The following is a 17,399-nucleotide window of genomic DNA, read 5'->3' on the forward strand; positions in this document are numbered from 1 at the left end:
ATAGGAAGAAAGCTAGGGGCAGGTCCCAGGTCTGATCGTGGGCCTTTTTCCTGTGCTCACATGTTACTTTGAGTTCCCGAACTAGAGAGGAGGAAGTGGAGAAGAATGAGAAGGCATGGCCGGACTTCAACAGCTGCTCAGTGACCTCGGGCCTCATCTCCTTTGGTCTTACCTTGGCTCTTGTCTGGCCTTAAAATGCTTTTCCTTGACCCCAAACAGGAGGGGCTCCCAGACTGGCCCAATGATACCAGCATCGGGGGAGGGCAGCAATGTAGAGAGCACCCCGTCTCCCCAGTCCCGCTCTGTCACTCCAAGTGTTAGAAGTCTGCTTGTGAGCAAAGCAGACTGGATCCTGCCTGGACCTTATATTTTAGTCCCGGGAAAGATAACAACAGTAGCAACAAAACTAAAACCTTCCCCTCCCTGGTAGAGGCCCCTTTGTGTCTCTGCCGCCCATTTGTATCTTAACCAACTGCTGAGCTCCTTAGCACCCAGATGGGAGGGGCAGGGAGGGGGTCATGGGTGAAGCAGGGAGCTTCTGAGTAGGCGGGCAGTATACCTGACTCTGTCTCACACCTCCAGGCTGTTTTGCACGTCACGTCCATCTACATCGACTTCATCCCGTGTCATTTTGGCAGATTCCATTTGTTCTTTCAAACTGTTGCGTAAGCCTTTTCTCTGCAAAGTCTTCCCTGGCCCACCCACCCAGCATTAATCACACACTGCTTGGCACCTTTTTAATCAGGTGTTGAAGGCACAACACGGGAGAGACCCTGTACAGGACGTGGGGGCACACTGAAATGGTGTGAGTCCCAGCGCGCCCCACCCACACTACACACACTTAGCGTTGGTCTTGGGCAAGTGGATTAGCTCTCTGAGCCCCAGTCTTCTCACCTGCAGAGGGGGTGATAGAAGTCCACCATGAAGCGTTATGGTGGAGATGAAGCAACCGTAAGGGGCTGAATGGGAGCAGAGAACCAGCACCAAAATGTTGGTTCCGTTCCTTTCTCCTTTTGAGGGGCTTCCAGTCAAATGAGGGGAGAGTGACAAGAAATTCAAGAATGTGGCGATTTGTTATGAGTGCTGTGATCAAGGACAGCGAACTCCATACCCCTGAATCATGGGCCAGCCTCCTTGTCTCTCCCACCAGACCCTGCGCTACTTGAGAGCAGGGCCAAACCAGCCTGCCTGGCATTGCTGCATCCCGCCCCCTCGTCCAGAGCCTGCAGGAAGTAGCTGCTCAGTAAGTGTCCGAGGAAACAAAGCAGCAAGGACTCCCGCCACCCCCAAGTGTGCCCGGATGGTTAGAGCCCTGCCCAGCCCTCCCTTTTTCTTCTCTTTTCCACTGTCCCTGCCTCGGAGAAGGTAAAGTATGACTCTTCTGTCCTCACTAGAGGCTGATTGTTTGAAATCTTACCAAAGTTTGGGACCTGAGCCTCACCCCACCGCCCTCAGGTGATAGGAATGCATGGACCCCAGAGAGGAGGGTCGTCTTGTCCAGCGTCTGTGGAATAGCCTGTCTCGTCCCTGCCTCTCTGTGCACCCAGACATCCAGGCTTTGCCAGGCTAGCCTCCTTTTCAAATGAGCCTGTCTCCTGAGAGGCAAAGGTTTCCTCTCCCCGGCCCTGACTTGAAATAAAGCGACTTGGCCCACAGACAGTTTTACGGTCCCTCGCCTTCCATTCCTCTCCTCGAGCCATCATGCCAGCGAGAGCCCGGCCCCGCTCTGATTTATACAGTTCTCCAGGCCCCTGTTGGATTCGGAGTCTGGAACAATCCGACAGGGCTATCCATCACCCCTCTGCTCAGATCTCCCTGGACTCGTTGGCAAGCAAGGAGGGGTGGGTGGCGGAGGAGGCAGCCTCGGGGTCCTGCCCAGAGGGCGTTTGTCATACTGATGAGTGCGCAGGCCAGAGTGGGGTGGGGGAGTGGGGGCTTTTTATCTCACCCCAAGCCTCCCCAGTGACAGTGGGGACACAGCAGAGCAGGGACAGACAGGGAATTAGTGCTCAGGAGGCTGGTCCTGACTGCAGATGCTGCCCTTACCTGCTCCAAGTCCGAAAGCAGCAGCCACTGATCCCGCCATATTTGGTCCCCAGGTTGTCCATCCTGTTTGTGCGTCATTGTCGCCCCAGCACACAGCACAGAGCCTGGCACATAGCAGGCAGGTGACAAAGATCTGCGTTTGCTGACTGACTAAGCGTCCCTTTCCCCCTCATGCCGTTGCCGGATCTCAGGGTCAAGGGTCATCAGAGAAGCCCTTGGACATGTACACGTGCAGCCTCTCTGCTTGGGGACATGTGTCCTGCACGATAATTTGTGACGAGTGCTGGTGTGTGCCCGCGTGCTTCCTATGGGGTTGGGGGAGTCCACTCTCTGAGAGTTGGGTGACCCATGACTTTAGCTTCTGGGAAGCATTCCGCCATCTAAGCCTGGGGCTGGGAGAGGGGGCGCTCTGCCGGGAGGGAAGGGGCTGAGTGGGGGTCCGTCTAAATGATCTTTGTATTCACTGCCTCCAGATCAGCCAAAGCAGAAGGGGGCCAGTGTGTGGTCATTGTCTGCAAACAATCTGAAATAGTCAGTGCTCCCAGGAATGATCGTGCGGCGGGCGGGGCGTGGGGGCGAGGACAGGGGCCCAGAGGTTTGAGAACAGTGATTCTCTCCCCACTACCTGTACAGGGAGAGTCTGGGGCTTTGTGCAGGCCACTTCCGGCTGTGAGCAGAGACCCTGAGGAGAGCATTTTGGTTGTCAGGAAATTAGAGGCTTTGTTCAAAGCCAGGAAAAGAAAATCGATGCCCAAATCTGGGAGCTGAAGGAAAAAAGAATTTGAGGGCTGTTGAGCGGGAGTGCTGTGGGAGTGAGAATGTAGGTTGCATGGCCTGAGCAGCGCCGTTGCCCGGCGCCTGGGACGTTGGCTGGCCTGAGGAGAAGCCAGGGGTGGCTAATGAGTCATTGACGGTCTTTGTCAAATTAGGATTATAATCTATCTCCACATGCAGAGAAAATGTTTCAACTTATCTACTTTCTTAATTGCAACTCAAAGATTTGGCAGGAAACGATCGTGAGAGATAATGTCTGGAAATTGATGGATGGCACAGATGTGTGTCTAAGCTTCCAAAACTCCAGCAGCTGGAGAAGTCACCCACACCGGGTACCTGTGTGCACAAGCACCCCCATGGTGCATGCTAGTGCAGGAGACTACCCCTACACACATGCGTGTACAGAGTTATAGCTGCAAGCAGTAAACCAAGCCATCGATTCAAGCAATTCACATAGGCTACAGTTCCCACCAAGTGCTGAGACTCTGGGAGGACAAGGTAAGATATGAAAGAAATACTTAGCCTTTGCCTTTAAGAAGTACACAATCTGCCCAGGGAGCTAACGCATTCGTATCTGAAGTACGAGAGCGTGTCCACAGCAGCGTTCGCGTGCATACTACCGCAGTGGAGCTGTGAGCACGCAGTTCAGAAGGACTCGGGACAGGGGTGCGCTGAGCGCAGTGGAATTCCCGGAGAGGATGAGCTGTAACTGGAGTGTGGATGTTCCTGTGTGCACTGTGATAGCAGCCAGCGGGGACTGGGGCAGGAGAAGACGTGCGGCATCTGTCAAGAAGCCCACAGGTGAGCAGTGACAGAATGTGTTTGCAGAACTTCCAGGGGCGGTTGGGACGGCTTTGGTTAGAGAATCCAGCCCGACTCCCACCTGCCCTATTAAAACAGGGGAGATTAGAAGCTCGCCTCATCCTTGTCCCTCGTAGAGTCCTCAGTTTCTCTCCCTGTGGAATGGGAGTGGGATCTGCAGGCAGAGAAGGGGTTCTCTACATCTCTGCTGGCCCCATAAACCTGTACGATCTCTGTGAGTTCAGGGATTATTGTAATTTATTCATCCATACAGCCTAAGGGCCTAGCATGTGCCTGACCAGCTTAGATGCTGCATGGGAACCAACACTGGTAGGTACATTTTTTAGAGGCTGTTGGTGTTTGTGTGCTGAGTGAGTGAACCAGCAAATGAATGAGTGAGGGAGGGAGTGAATGTTTGCTTTACAAAGAAGCCAGGCAGAATCAGATCCTGGTTTGGAGTGTGGGTTCTAGAGGCAGAGCGCCCAAGTCCACACCTGGTAACAAGTTACTCCCTTTACCTGAGTGTTACCGTGGCGGGGAGGGGTGCATGTTGAGCACTTAGCAAATCATCCATAGGGTGAGCCATTGCTGTTGTTGACTCCTGGTTTTGTTCCCCCTTGCGAGGCAAACCAGCTGGGTGAGTTGGATATCTTGCTCCCTCTTTTGGTTATTCTTCCTCCCCCTCCCTCTGAATGTGATAGGACAGGACCAGGTTCTCCTTTCCCAGAGTTGTTGCCCGGTTCTCCAAGCCCTCTCTGGCTGCTGTAGGTCCCAGCCACCAGAAAGAAGTTGGGAGCCCAACCATGCAAAATCCTCAGCTCTGGAGGGCTTGTGCAGCATCAGCCAGTAGGGCTCATCCCTGGAGATCGGGAGGAGATGGTCCATGGGAGCAGCAGAAGGATGCAGGGCAGTTCTGTGAGAGGTGGTGAAGATGAGGGTGGTAAGAATGTGAACAGGGCCAGGGGAGAGCACGGTGACAGCAGGGGTGACTGTTGTGATAGTGATGAGGTGTTTGAAAGGGGGTGGGGGACTAGGAGTTCAGGGATGGGTGCTCTGGTACAGGTAGGAGAAGAGGACTTTGTGTGGGGGAGTGTAGAAGTTTTAAAACCTTGTGTAGCCCTGGGGGCTGAAGAGGGAGAGCTGAGCCTCTGCAGTCTTGGGGGTGGGTGGCGAGTGTCCCTCCCCACCCCTCAGCTGGTCCTGGGGGTGTGTAGGCATGAAGCAGAATAGACCGAAGAGCTGGGGAGCCAGAGTGACACAGGGTCAATGACGAAGGTCTCAGCATGCAGATGTAGTTCGAGCTGGGCAGAAACAGAGCCCAGAGAGAGGCTTCGGTGAGAATCGAATGCCAGTCACACACTAGTGTTAAGTTTTCTAGTAGCCGCATCGAAAAGGTAAAAGAAACGGTGAACATATTTTGATGGCCTATTTTATCTAATTCAGCGTAAATAGAACAGTGTCATTCAATATCTAATATACGGGGGGGCGGGGCAAAGGCGGATTCACGGCTGCACTGGGACCTTTGGAGTTCGTGAAGCTATTGTAATGATCACAACCCCCGTGTCTTTTCTCCACACGCACAACTGTAAGCCCACTTTCGGCCACCCTGTATATAAATTAATTATTAACAAACACTTTGCATTCTTTTTTAAACACGAAGTCTTCTAAACCCATTGTGGGCCTGACACGGGCTGCATCTCAAGTTCTCGGTTGCTGCTTGGGGCTGGCGGCTGCTGCGTTAGATGGCACAGGTTTGTGCCTTCCTCTCTCAAAGTGTCCTGGCCGAGCTCTTGGGATGCCATTTCCTGCAGCGGCACTTTTTGGAAATCATCGTAACATTTTAGAGTCTAAATAAAATATTCCTCTTTCTCTGTTCTTTCACACTGGCTGTGATACTGCCACCCCTTGCCGGAACCTGGGAAGAACTGGAGAATCACTCAAAATTCTTCTCTTTGACTTCCCGCATCTCACAGAGCCTCTCATCTGGAGCTAGGGCCTGACAGCTCCCTGGAGGGCTTGTGTGGGTGTGTGCACGTGTGTACTGTGTGTGCACATGTGTGTCGCACACATGTATGTGTGCACTAGCAGTTGGGAGAAGTAAGGCATGGCAGGGGGTGCGGGAGGGGGCGGTGCTTGAAGAAACTTGCCCTACGTATGGCAGCACCATAAGAAAGACAGGCTTTCTGAATGGTTTCGGGACTGTATTGCTCCTATATTAGAGAAGCTGGTCAGAGACACAACCTTACTGACTGACTATCATGTACCCCGAGGACAGGTCTCGTCTCCCACCTTCAGAGGGTGGGAGCCGAACGGGGGATCCCAGAGGCTTTCACAGGGCCAAACAATGAATCAGAGATGGGCCAGGGCCTGGACGTCCCTACTTCCAGCTCAGAGCAGCGTCCTGGAGCCTCACCTTTTGGAGGACTTAGAGCACCCGACTTTTCACACTGTTCAGGTCCCCCACCCCAGGGTGGGCCCTGGTTAATTGAATCAGGAACAGAATCTTCCTTGCTCGGTCCTGGCTCAGCCCACACCACAGTCACGCCTGGCTCCAGGGTCAGAAAGGAGGCCTGAGGCCACTGCCCCTCTCCTTTCTGCGCCCCCATCATCCCGGCTTGCAGCCACCCAAGCCTGCCACAGCGTTCTTGGGAGGCGCTGTCCCCTTTCCTCAGGCCAATGAAATTGGCTATAATGAAGGCTCTGGCGAGTGCTGTGGAGGCCTGAGGTAAGGGCTATTAAATCTAATGGCTCCGTTTACTAGACAGCCTCCCGCGTGCCAGGGCCTGTGCTGAGATCTTGGCCTTCACCATTTTCTCCAATCCCCATGGGCTCACGAGCTGGAAACACTGACCAGCGAGGCAGAGACTGAGCGGAGACTGAGACTGAGGCCTGGAGAGTGTCGGTATCTTTCTGTGACAGGGCGAAAGCTTGAGCCAGGTCCCCGTGACTCCAACGCTGGTGCTCTCCACTGGGGAAGCCGAGGAAGTTTGGAAAAGAGATGATTTTTGAGCTAAGTCTTAACAGCCGATGGAATTGGGGAAGGGAGGAAGGGGGGACCGGGAAGTCAAGGCTGAAAGAACAGCAGGGAGGGCCGAGCCGCACAGGGCATTCTGACCTCTACCGAGCTCTGGCGCTGGCTGGAACGGAAGGGCCCAAACCTCCAACTGCAGCAGCTTCTAAAAACTTCTAAAAACAGCAGAATAAAATTTATTTTTCTAGAGCCTTTTTGGTTCACAGAAAAATTGAGCAGGACATGTGGAGATTCCCGAACCTGCTCTTGCAAACCCCCCACCGCCTCCCTTCCCATCAAGGGTTGTTGTAGCTGACGAACCCACACTGACATCTCCTCACCCAGAGTCCGTCGTTCACATCAGGGCTCACTCTCGGTGCTGCACGTCCTGTGGGTCTGGGCGAATGTATGAAGCCACGCGTGTATCACTGCAGTATCACGCGGAGGATTTTCTCTGCCCTGAGATCCTCTGTGCTCTGACTGTTCACCCCCACCCTCTGCTCCCCGACAGCCATGGGGCTTTTTCTCATCTCCGTGGCTGTGCCTTTTCTATGACATCACAGAGTTGGAATCACCCAATATGCAGACATTTCATTGACTCCTTATACTTAGGAATATGCATTTAAGATTCCTCCACGTGTTTTTATGGGCCGATAGCGCATTCCTTCTTAGCGCTGGGTAATATTCCGTTGTCTAGGTTGACCACAGTGTAGTTTTCTGTTCGCCCACTGAAAGACGTTTTGCTTGCTTCCAAGTTTTGGCCATTGAGAATGGAGCTGCTATAAACATCAGTGTGCAGGTTTTCGTGTGGGCACAACTGTTTAGCTCATTTGGGTAAATACCAGGGAGTGCACTTGCTAGGTCATATGGTAAAGGGTTTGTTTGCTTTTGTGAAAATCCACTACGTTGTGTTCGAAGGTGGCTGGACCATTGTGCATTCCCTCCAACAATGAGGGATTGTGCCTGTTGCTCCACAGCCTCGCCAGCATTTGGTTTTGTCAGTGTTTTGGGTTGTGGCCTTTCTTTCTTTCTTTCTTTCTTTTTTAAAGATTTTATTTATTTATTTATTTATTTATTTTTATTTTTAGACAGAGGGGAAGGGAAGAAGAGAGGGAGAGAAACATCAGTGTGTGGCCGCCTCCCACACTCCCCCTACTGGGGACCTGGCCCACAACCCAGGCATGTGCCCTGACTGGGAATCAAATTTGCGACCTTTTGGTTTGCAGGCTGGTGCTCAATCCACTGAGCCACCCCAGCCAGGACTGTGGCCTTTCTAATAGGTGTGTAATGGCATCTCATTTTAATTTGCATTTCCCTAGTGACATATGATTGGAGCATCCTTTCATAGGCTTATTTGCCATCTTCTTTGGTAAGGTGTCTGTTCAGCTCTCTGCCTATTTTTTAACTGGGTTGTTCATCTCTTATTGTTGAGTTTTAAGAGTTCTTTGTATACTTTGGGTAACAGTCCTTTATCAGGTATGTCTTTTGCAAATATTTTCTCCCAGTCTGTGGCTTATCTTCTCAGTGTCTTCATGCAGCAGCTATTAAAATCCTTATTTCCCAGGCTCTTCTCCAGATCCGCTTTCTCTAGGGATGGGCCCAGAAACTCCAAACTGTAAAGACTCCTAGAGAGGAAGTCCAAGGCCAGCACTGGGGGCCTCTGCAAGGTGGAGCTGGAATCCCGGAGATTAGCCTGACAAGTAGATGGACCAAGTGAGGAGGAGGCACTTGGATGCCATGCTGAGGAAGGTGGCTTTGAAGGCCCTACTTTTTATTATAAGGCTCAATAAACATCTTAGGCCAAACCCCACAGACAATGGAAAGGCACTGAGGACTCTGAGGGGAAACCAAGGCATGATCCAACTTTTGTTTTAGGCAGCATGTTCTGGTGGTAGTGCGTAGAAAGCACTAAGGTTGTTGGAGGCATTAGACAAGTGAAGAAATCATCAAAATATGCCTGGTGACTGGTGGTAAGTCCCTCAGCCAGGACGGGGCAATGACGGAGAAAGAGGTTCCATTCAGTTCAGCGCAACAAGTATCTCTTTCATGTGTTTTCTGGACTGAGCCCTGTACCAGGTTTTAAGGATCCTGGGATGAAATAAAATATTGTCCCCTATCCTCAAGGAACTCACCATCCATCAAGATTCATCAAAAATAATTAGGTGGAGAAAGAGGGAACTGGTAATTGGGCAGTGGTATGGACTGAGTTCTGCCCCTTGCAAGTTTACACACTGAACTTCCAATGTGACTGTATTTGGATTGGGGGGCTTATGGAGGTAAAGGTAAACAAAGTCATAGGGTGGGGCCCTCATCCAATAGGACTGGCGCCCTTATGAGAAGAGGCAGAGACACCACAGGGAAGTGTCAGGTTCACAGAGAGGAAAGGCCATGTTAGGAGACAGCAAGAAGGCGCCACCTGCAGCCAGAATGAGAGGCCTCACTAGAAATCAGTTTTGCCAGCACCTTGATCTTGGACTTCCAGGCTCCAGAACTGTGAGAAAATAAATGTTTGTTGTTTGGGCCACCTAGTCTGTAGTATTTTGTTATGGCAGCCGGAGCAGACTAATACAAAGTCTCAAATGTTTATTCATGGGGTGACATAAACAGTATTAGTCAGGCCACCCATTGTCCCTGTCTGGAACTCAGAGGAGACAACCTGGGCTGGTGTGGGCTGCTTATACAAAAGGCAAGCAAGTGCAGAGAGAGCAAGAAGAAGGCCCAGAACCAAGGCTTAGCAACGCCAGCATTTAGGAGCGGTGACTAAGATTGGTGTGGTTACAATGTTGGTGTGCTGCTGACTTACGTGACACGCGGCCCTTCTTCACCCTCGTCTTCCTTCTCAGAAGTATAATGGGGGAGGGACGGTAGGGGATCTGAAGTGAATTCTAGACTCACTGAGCCAACATGCAGGTATGGAACTCGAAGATTTTTTCTACTTATTGTGATTCACTTGTTCATTGATTATTGGCTAGCTCGTTTCATCTGTTGGCTTCTTGCACTATTATTATTATTTAATGTTTTACATACCAGTGCTTTGTCTTTCGTTAGAATAAAAGTTCCTTGAGGACGGGAGCTGAACTTGAATATCTTTGCCTCTGCTCTTTATCCTTAGCGCTAGTGCACAGCTGGCCTTCCAGTGGGTCAGGACAAATATTTGCTTTGAATGCTTATAAAAAGAACCACTACATTTAGATCAGAGGTTTCAAACTCATTTTCACGGGGGGCCACATCAGCCTCACGGTCGCCTTCAAAGGGCCAAATGTAGTTTCAGGACTATATGAATGTAACTACTCCTTAGCAGTGAAGAGAGAGCTCAGCTCTGCTGCCGGGTAGAAACAAGGTGCCGGGCCGGACAAAACAAGGTGGAGGGCCGGATTCAGCCTGTGGGCCTTGTGTTTGCCGCCTCTGATTTAGATAATCATTTTTTAAGCCTTTGTGAATTAAAAAAAAAATAGTCAAAACAAGATACACTTAAAAAAATCACAACGGGCATGGTAAAGCATCCAAAGGGTACTAGTAGAAATCTCAGCATTTTAAAAAGACTCCAAAACTGACAGCTCGTGCCAATGGATCTGCTGATCAAGAAAGAGCTGGGTGCTGAACTAGGTTTCAGAAAATGAGGGGGGACAAGAGGGAGTCAGCGGTGCGTGGCTGTGACCTGCAATGCTGCTTATAGCTCCCTGACACCTCCCCGATGGGGTTAAGTATTTACATTCAGTCTGATTCCCCCGCTCTGACTCTGCAGGCGACAGCAACCCTCTAGGGGCCCAGGGAAAGAGAGAAAACCCTCCCTGCAGGGGTCCCAGGCAGGGGCAAAAGGCCCTCCCCTCCCCCTCTCCTGCATTTGAAGAGGGCTTCCCTCTGGGAGTTTTCAGCAGCCTGACCTCCAGCCTTTGGGTTGGAGGATCTGGCCGCTTCTGTACCACATAAAAAGGGCAAGTGCATTCATTATTATTATATTATTATACAATGTATAATATATAATAGCGATTATGCTGTCAGCAGCCAGAGTCTCTGACCACAGATCAGAGGCAGGGGTGACATAAATCCGCCCAGTGGAGTCTTCGGAGATTCTACCTGAAGGTGAGAGGATTCAGCTTCCCCTCTAATGGAGGCTCTTGGGGAAGAGTTTCTTCCACAGGCAACTTTGGAGTTTGAAACTGGGGGGACAGGGCGGATCTGGACAAACAGTGTTATCAGCGTATGGGGGCTGGGATGCTAAAAAGGCCACAGTTGCCTCCTCTGAGCCATAAAATGCTAATGGCTCGCCACCCTGCCCGGGATGGGGGCAGATGAGGAGTCACCCAGAGGCCTGGAAGGAGGGAAGGGGCCGCCTCCAGCTCCTGGGGTCAGATTCTTCACAGAAACCCTGGCCAGCTTGGGTTTCACTCCCTGCCTCCCTGCTTCCACCGGTGTCTTTGTCTGGGCTTTCCCCAGGCCCCCTGCCTGCTCTGAGGTCAGAGGATCAACGGCCGCCTGACTGTGGCTGAAATGGCTCCTCTACGGGGAGCCAAGAAGCAAATTTCAGGGAGGCAGAAAGGGTCCTCCAGGCCCTTCATGCGCGGGGCCATTGCTGAGTTGTGGAGCCGGCCAGCCAGCATCTGTAGGTGCCCGGCGCCGGCACCAACGCTTAGCAGCACTGTGGTCTCTGTGGAATGCTTGCCCTGGCCGTCCTCTGAGAAGGCACTCAGATTAATGTCCTCCCCGAAGTAGATGAAGCCACCCCAGTGGGCCCAGGCTGAAACAGCCCAGCTGGTCTCCCTTTATATTACACCACCCCGACCCCCCAGAACCCTGGGACTTTTTCGAATGAAAACAGCGGTGCAGAGAACAGGCTCGCCTGGTATTTGCAAAGAGGTGATTTACTGACAAAGCCTCTACCCCCTTTCATCTCTCCCTCCGCCCCAGCCCATCACACAGTCTCTCCCTCTGTGACCCAAACGCCCCAGGAAGCCCCCAGCAGAAAAAGCTCTTGAGAACGGGAATAACTAATCGGAGTTTCGTCTGAACACCTTTTCTGGGGCAAGGGTAACAAGAATTATTCAAATGCAATCATAAAAATGAGGCCAGCCTGGCAGGAATAGGGTGGGGGCGGGGGGCGGAGTGAAGATGGAGGTAAGGATTTCTCGCCAGTTTTAAGTTTTGTGATTTCTGGGGAGTTTTCTTGTCCTCGTCTCCATCCGCTCAGCAGAGGGTGTCTCAGAGCTCTGCCTGGGCGATTCGCTCAGAAGGACTTGGCCCCGGGGGACGGGGGCTGTTTTCCCGAGGTTCTGGGGGTCCGCCGCGTTCCCACGTCCGAGGCCGCCGCACGCTCGGAAGCTTCCTGCCCGGCGCGGCTCTGCGCGCGCCCGCGGCACGAGCAGGCCCTGACCCGGCGTCTCCGAAAAGCCTCCAGCAGAGGGAGACACTCCGGCGGCTCCTCGGCCGGGAAAGCGCCGGGCCGGAGCGGGTGGGGTGGTGGGGGTGGGGAGAGGGGAGTGGGGAGAGGGGAGGTGGGGGGGCGGGGGCGGGTCCCTGAGCGCTGACGTCCCGAGCAGTGCTGGGAAGTATAGGCTGTGTTGTCACGCCGGTGTCAGTCTGATGAAGATTGGCATCAGGTAAGCTGTCATTCATTTCCATGTCAGAGCCGCTGCTGCAGGCGGCGCGGCTGCGGGCGGCTGCCTCGGAGCGCGCGTGTTTTATTCCGGTCCCCAAGCCGGAGTATTATTCATTGCGACAGGGCGAGGAGGAGAGCGAGCGAGGGAGGCAGCGGGAGGAGAGAGGGAGGCGGCAGGGAGGAGGGAGCAGGGAGCGGGGAGGGAGCGCGCAGAGAGAAGCTAGGGAAGCGCCGGCGGACGCGGAGCGGGGCGAGGCTGGGGAGGAGGCGGTCCGGCGCCCGGCGCGCAGCCCCGCGGTGGCCGCTGCCTAGCCCTTCAGGGCAGGGGCCGGGCGCGCATTGTCCGCGCGGGAGGCGGACCGCCGGCCCCGAGGCCCTGTCGCGGGCGGGCGGGGAGCTGCGCCGGGGACCTAGAGCAGGGACGAGCGCGCTGGCCGGAGCCCGGTGCGGGCTGGTCGGGGCCCGGCGCCCCTAGGGCGAGGCCGGCTCCAGGTTCGCTTTCTCCCGGCTTCGGGCGCCCTTTGGGCGGGTGCTGAGGGCGCCACCACCCTGGGGCTGCCTTTGAGCGGCTGGAAGCGGGAGCAGCCGCAGACTTGGGCCGGGCGACTGAAGTCCGAGCCACCGCCGCGTCCGGCCTGGGCGAATGGGGTTTGCAGGCGGATCGAAGGGGACTTCGGAGCACGAGTCAGGGAAGCTGGAATCCCCGGGGCCAGTTTAGGGGCCCCAGCCCCGCCAGGAGCGATGATTTGTAGGGTTGTGGGCTTTGGGCGGATTTTGGGGAGTCCTTGGTGAGGTGAGGGAGGCGTGGGGCCCCCTGCGAGGTTTGGGAGTGAGGAGCCCTCCTGGATCTAGTCCCCCTGGAACGAGTTCGTAAAAGAGGGGATGGAAAGCAGAGGTTAATGGGCAGGGTCTTGGGTCCGCTGCAAAGTTTGCGGCTCTTTCGGGTTAGGTGTGTGGGCTTTTCCAGCTCCGAACCCAGAGGAAGAAACGGGCGAAGCGGGCTTCCTTTCCGGGGTCTCAGAGGTGCCTGCGCGGCAGGGCGACCCGGGCTCGGGCTGGGAGTGCGGCGGGGCTGGGGACGGTGGTGCATCGGCCCTGAACTAGGGCTCGGGTTCGGGGCCCCGCTGGAGTTTGGGTTATAGGGTCCGGGCGATTTCAGAAGAGTGACTGGAGGGCCACCTAGTCGTTTCAGGATGGAATCTACAGCCCCTCCAGAGTAGGGGGCTGGAGGTGGGCGTTGGGGGCCTGGAGTTCGTCTGAGGCTGGAGTCGGAGGAACGGGCGGCTTTCCTTAGGATTTAGGCAAAGGACTATGGATTTTTATCGGGGTGGAGGCTTTTGAAATTTGGGAACGGTCGTGCGCGCTGTTCCCCACGCTCCGTGGGTGGAAGAGCACTAAGGGAGGCGATGGAAGCAGTTTACCCGAGTCATGGCAGGCGAGTCCCGAATTCCTGCTGCTTCTCCCAGAAAAAGCCTTCGGAAGAGAGGACTTGAGGCGCACAGGACCGGGTCCCAGGAGGAAGATTCCAGGAAGCGGACAGATCGGAGGGACGTTCTGGGGGAAGCGACAGGGCCGCCTCGCAGGGCTCGAGGTGGATCCGAGGACCGTGGCGGCTCTTCGGGCTCCGGGAGTCGCTTGGTGTCTGCGGGCGCGGCGCGGCGGGCTGGGTTCGGTTGTCCGCAGGCGCCGCGGCCTGCGCCGGAGCTCCAGCAGCGAGGTGCCGCGTCGCTCCCGGGGAAGTCCGGACTTCGGCCGAGGGCCAGGAGGGCTCGAACTCGAGCACCCTGACTTTACTCGCCGTCTGTGGACCCTCAGGCGCTGCGGCCAGGTCCGGAGGCCCACTCGAGATGCCGTGGGAGCGATGTTCCGCCTGGGAGAGGGGGGAACTCGGGGTCCCCTACCCTCGCCCTCTTGTCCCCGGACTTCTCCAGCGTGTTAACTTCTCAGATATCAAATGCTCTCCAACTGGTGGAAGCCTAAAGCTTCGCACTGTAGACGGCTTTAGGTGACCCCCACCTGCAAACGGAGAAAATGATGGTGTTCAAACACAAAAACAGAAATTCCTGAAGTCTAACCCCTAGACCTCCCGTTTACTCGGCCACCCTGGCCTTCGCGAGGCCTCGGGACCTTGGGGAAGGGAGGGGTCTCCTGTTTCTGGACTCTTGATGTCCCACTCGAGCTGCACCTTCCGCTCAGGCTCAGGCCTAGCTCGGGGCAGGGAGGCTGCCCCTCTGGCCAACTGGGGAAGCAGTGTGTTGTGGGGGGAGGGGGTGCTGGAAGGAGGTTTGAAATGTCCTCCTTACAATCTTGAGCTCAACCCCTCGCACCCCTCGCACGACTCCGGGAGCTGCCAGACCGTGCTTCCGGGGCGCAGAAGACACGCGACCCACGAGTGGCCGCAGCGGCCCGGGGCGCGGCGACCGCCCGCAGCGGAGCTCCACGCTGTTGTTCTGCAGGCTTGGAATTCTTGCACTCTCTCCCGCTGGGAGCCTGAGTGCAGGAGGGAGCCGTGACCCCACGGAGACTCCCGTCCCCGCCTCCCCTTTGTGAGCTCCGAAGGCTTGAAAGCCGAGAGAAAGAGAAGCTGTTTAGAAAAAGGCAGGGGGTTACTGGAGAGAGATGGGCCGGCCACCGCTCACAGTAAAATGCCTCGTGCAAATTGCACTGAAGTGCACCGAACTCGGGGCCGGCTGTTTTATGGTCCTTACTGGGAGTTTACTGCTCTCTGCTTTTAAGTCTGTAGATTGCTTTAAGTTAATGAAAGTGCTGCTTTCAAAAGGGGCTTTTATTGTGGGGCCGTGATGAGTCCAGTACCTCCCCTTTACTCTTCCAAAACGGGCCTGTTTGTAAAGAGAGGCTCCTGGAGTTCCCACAGGGCCGGAGCCGGGGCAGGACGTCCTTTGACAATGAGGGTTAATAAACACCAACGTCCAAGTGATGCAGGCCGCTGCGTTTGCTCCTTTTCCGGTCCAGTGTCATCTGTGCATTCTCTTCTCGCATTGTGGACTTTCACTGAGTCTGACTTGAAATGTGGCTTGGTGCCTCCCCCGACCCCCCTCCTCAGCATGGCTTTGCACAGGCCTGACCCTATTCAATTAAACTCAAACTGGATTTCAGGATTTCTACTGGCTGCCAAATCAAACTGCAACTAAAATATTTACTTGGTCACTGGGGGGGGGGGGGCTTTGCCTTGCTTTTGGTAAGATGGATGTGTTACAATGTCAGGGAGAAAGTCTGGAAGCCTTGAGGAGAAACGTGGAAAGCCGTTTTTCAGCACTTTTTCCTTTTCCAATCTCTCTGGCACAGAAGGTGAGAAGACAAGGTTTTCTGACTTGGTCCGAACATATGAACTGCAGTGGGGCTGGGCTGCGGCTCGACCGCATGTCATAACCGTTTAGACTGTGGTTAGCTGTTCAAAGCCTCTCCAAGCTGGGTTTCATTAACTCTACACCAGTTGCCTGGAAGTTCAGTAGCAATAAATTGTATAAACACATTTGAAGTAAGTTAGTGATGAAATAAGGAGAATTACTGTCTTGTGCGTGGAGAATCTTGAATTCATGGAGTTCTGGCTTAACTGGAAACATACCTCTTCTCCCTCGGCCTTGATGTTTATGGGTACACCGGAGTGTGTGTTGAATTTCTTTCTGCCATGTCCTTCTTCGACCTGGGGCTGTAACTCATTAGGGACCAAGGCATGCCTAGAAAGCAAAAAAGGCTGAGTTTTAAAGGGGCTTCTATTAGCCTGGTTTAGAAACCAACCCCACCCCATCGACTTGCCGCCTTTACTCTGGGTGAATGCCACGCGCACCGTGAACAGCGCAGAGCAGACCAAATTAGATTTTTAAATGTTAGCGGCTTAATAATACTGTGTTGTTAGCAATTGAACTTGTTTTTATTAAAGAAACAACCTATAAAATTTATAGGCTTCCCGCATGTTGCAAGATTTCCATGCTATTTATTTAGCACCCGCCCCCCCCCAATTCTATCTCCAATTTCAGACTTTTGTTCCCCATTTATTTAATTTGGAGCACATTTTCTAAATTGGTTTGAGGAAGGTGAGAAATGCTGTTCTAAGTTTTCCTTTTCCTATGCTGGGTGGCACCAGGCCTGCGATGCTGAGATATATATAACCGTGTGATGCAATTGCTGGAGGTGACGGCATGGGAACCAGAGCGTCGGATCAGACAAAGATCGGCTGTGGAGAGTGTGCAAGTGAATCACCGAGAGCCACCATTAGCCTTGAGCCCAGCCAACACGCCACACTTTGTACAAAACACTTCACGTGACATCCGTGACTTGCTGAAGATTGAATCCTATTGAGAAGCAGAATTTAGAGGGAGGAGCCACACAGGCTGGGCTCTGGCCAGGCTGCTTGGCCAGCTCCTTGCAGTGGGGATCAGCTAATTTAATTAAATCGAATACCTGGTGGGAACGGAGGAAGGAGATAATCAAGGCTGGCAGGTCACAGTGCTGAGCTAGTGTTCAGGCTGAAATTTGGGGGCCGGGCAGCTTTATACCCGGTTACCTCCTGGCTACACTGCTCCAGCCGGTCGATTAGCTTCGGGATCTCGGTTTCTCCATCTGTAAAGTGAGTGCATGGCAGGAATCGCTCCCCGGGTTCTGAGGAGTGAACCCTGCCCGAATCTGCTGGGTGGGCCCTATGTAACAAAGGGGTTGGGAGAGGGAAGGCTTCTGGGCGGCAGCCACAGCCTTCAGTGTGTTTTCTGGCCCCGCCTGGCTCCCCACCTTCCCTCGTGATCCTCAGGAGTCCTAAGACTTGGGCGAAGACTCCTAAGACTCCTGCCTTTCTTTACATCCTAGAATTTGAAACCCCTGCTGTGATTCCAAAAACCACCTGCACTTTATCAGGAGGGACAGTTCAGTTGCCACATTGGGGGAACCGGCACGCTCACTCCCAATGGTGCTACCTGGAATGGCTTTCATGCATCAGATGAACACAGAATCTGACCTGTCAGAGATCCAGCCCCTTCTCTGTGCCATGGGGAAGAGGAGGCCTGAGCACCAACTGGTGTGTGACATCCGGTCGGGAGTGCTGGGGGATGGGCCCCGGTCCAGGGCTAGCTGCTGCCTGACCCTCCCTTAGCAGCCTCCATGCTGGCAGATCAAAGTAGATTCCGGGCCAGAAAAGCCCAAGAAGTTACACCCGGCACT

The 17,399-nt window shown here is 54.0% G+C and overlaps 1 protein-coding gene across 2 annotated transcripts in view; it reads left to right on the plus strand.

Moving 5' to 3' along the window:
- The window catches only part of PKNOX2 (PBX/knotted 1 homeobox 2), a 285,563-nt gene that overhangs the window by 36,375 nt on the left and 231,789 nt on the right, over nucleotides 1-17,399 (plus strand). Inside the window, exon 1 of one of the 2 annotated variants that reach the window (XM_024557448.4) lies at nucleotides 12,130-12,228. The exons of the other annotated variant lie outside the window; for it this stretch is intronic. The gene's annotated coding sequence lies outside the window, so the exon portion shown is untranslated. Of the gene's footprint in view, nucleotides 1-12,129; nucleotides 12,229-17,399 lie in introns of those variants that run through there. 2 annotated transcript variants of the gene reach the window in all.

Source organism: Desmodus rotundus, chromosome 7 (genome assembly GCF_022682495.2).
Source record: "Desmodus rotundus isolate HL8 chromosome 7, HLdesRot8A.1, whole genome shotgun sequence".
Taxonomy (NCBI): domain Eukaryota; kingdom Metazoa; phylum Chordata; class Mammalia; order Chiroptera; family Phyllostomidae; genus Desmodus; species Desmodus rotundus.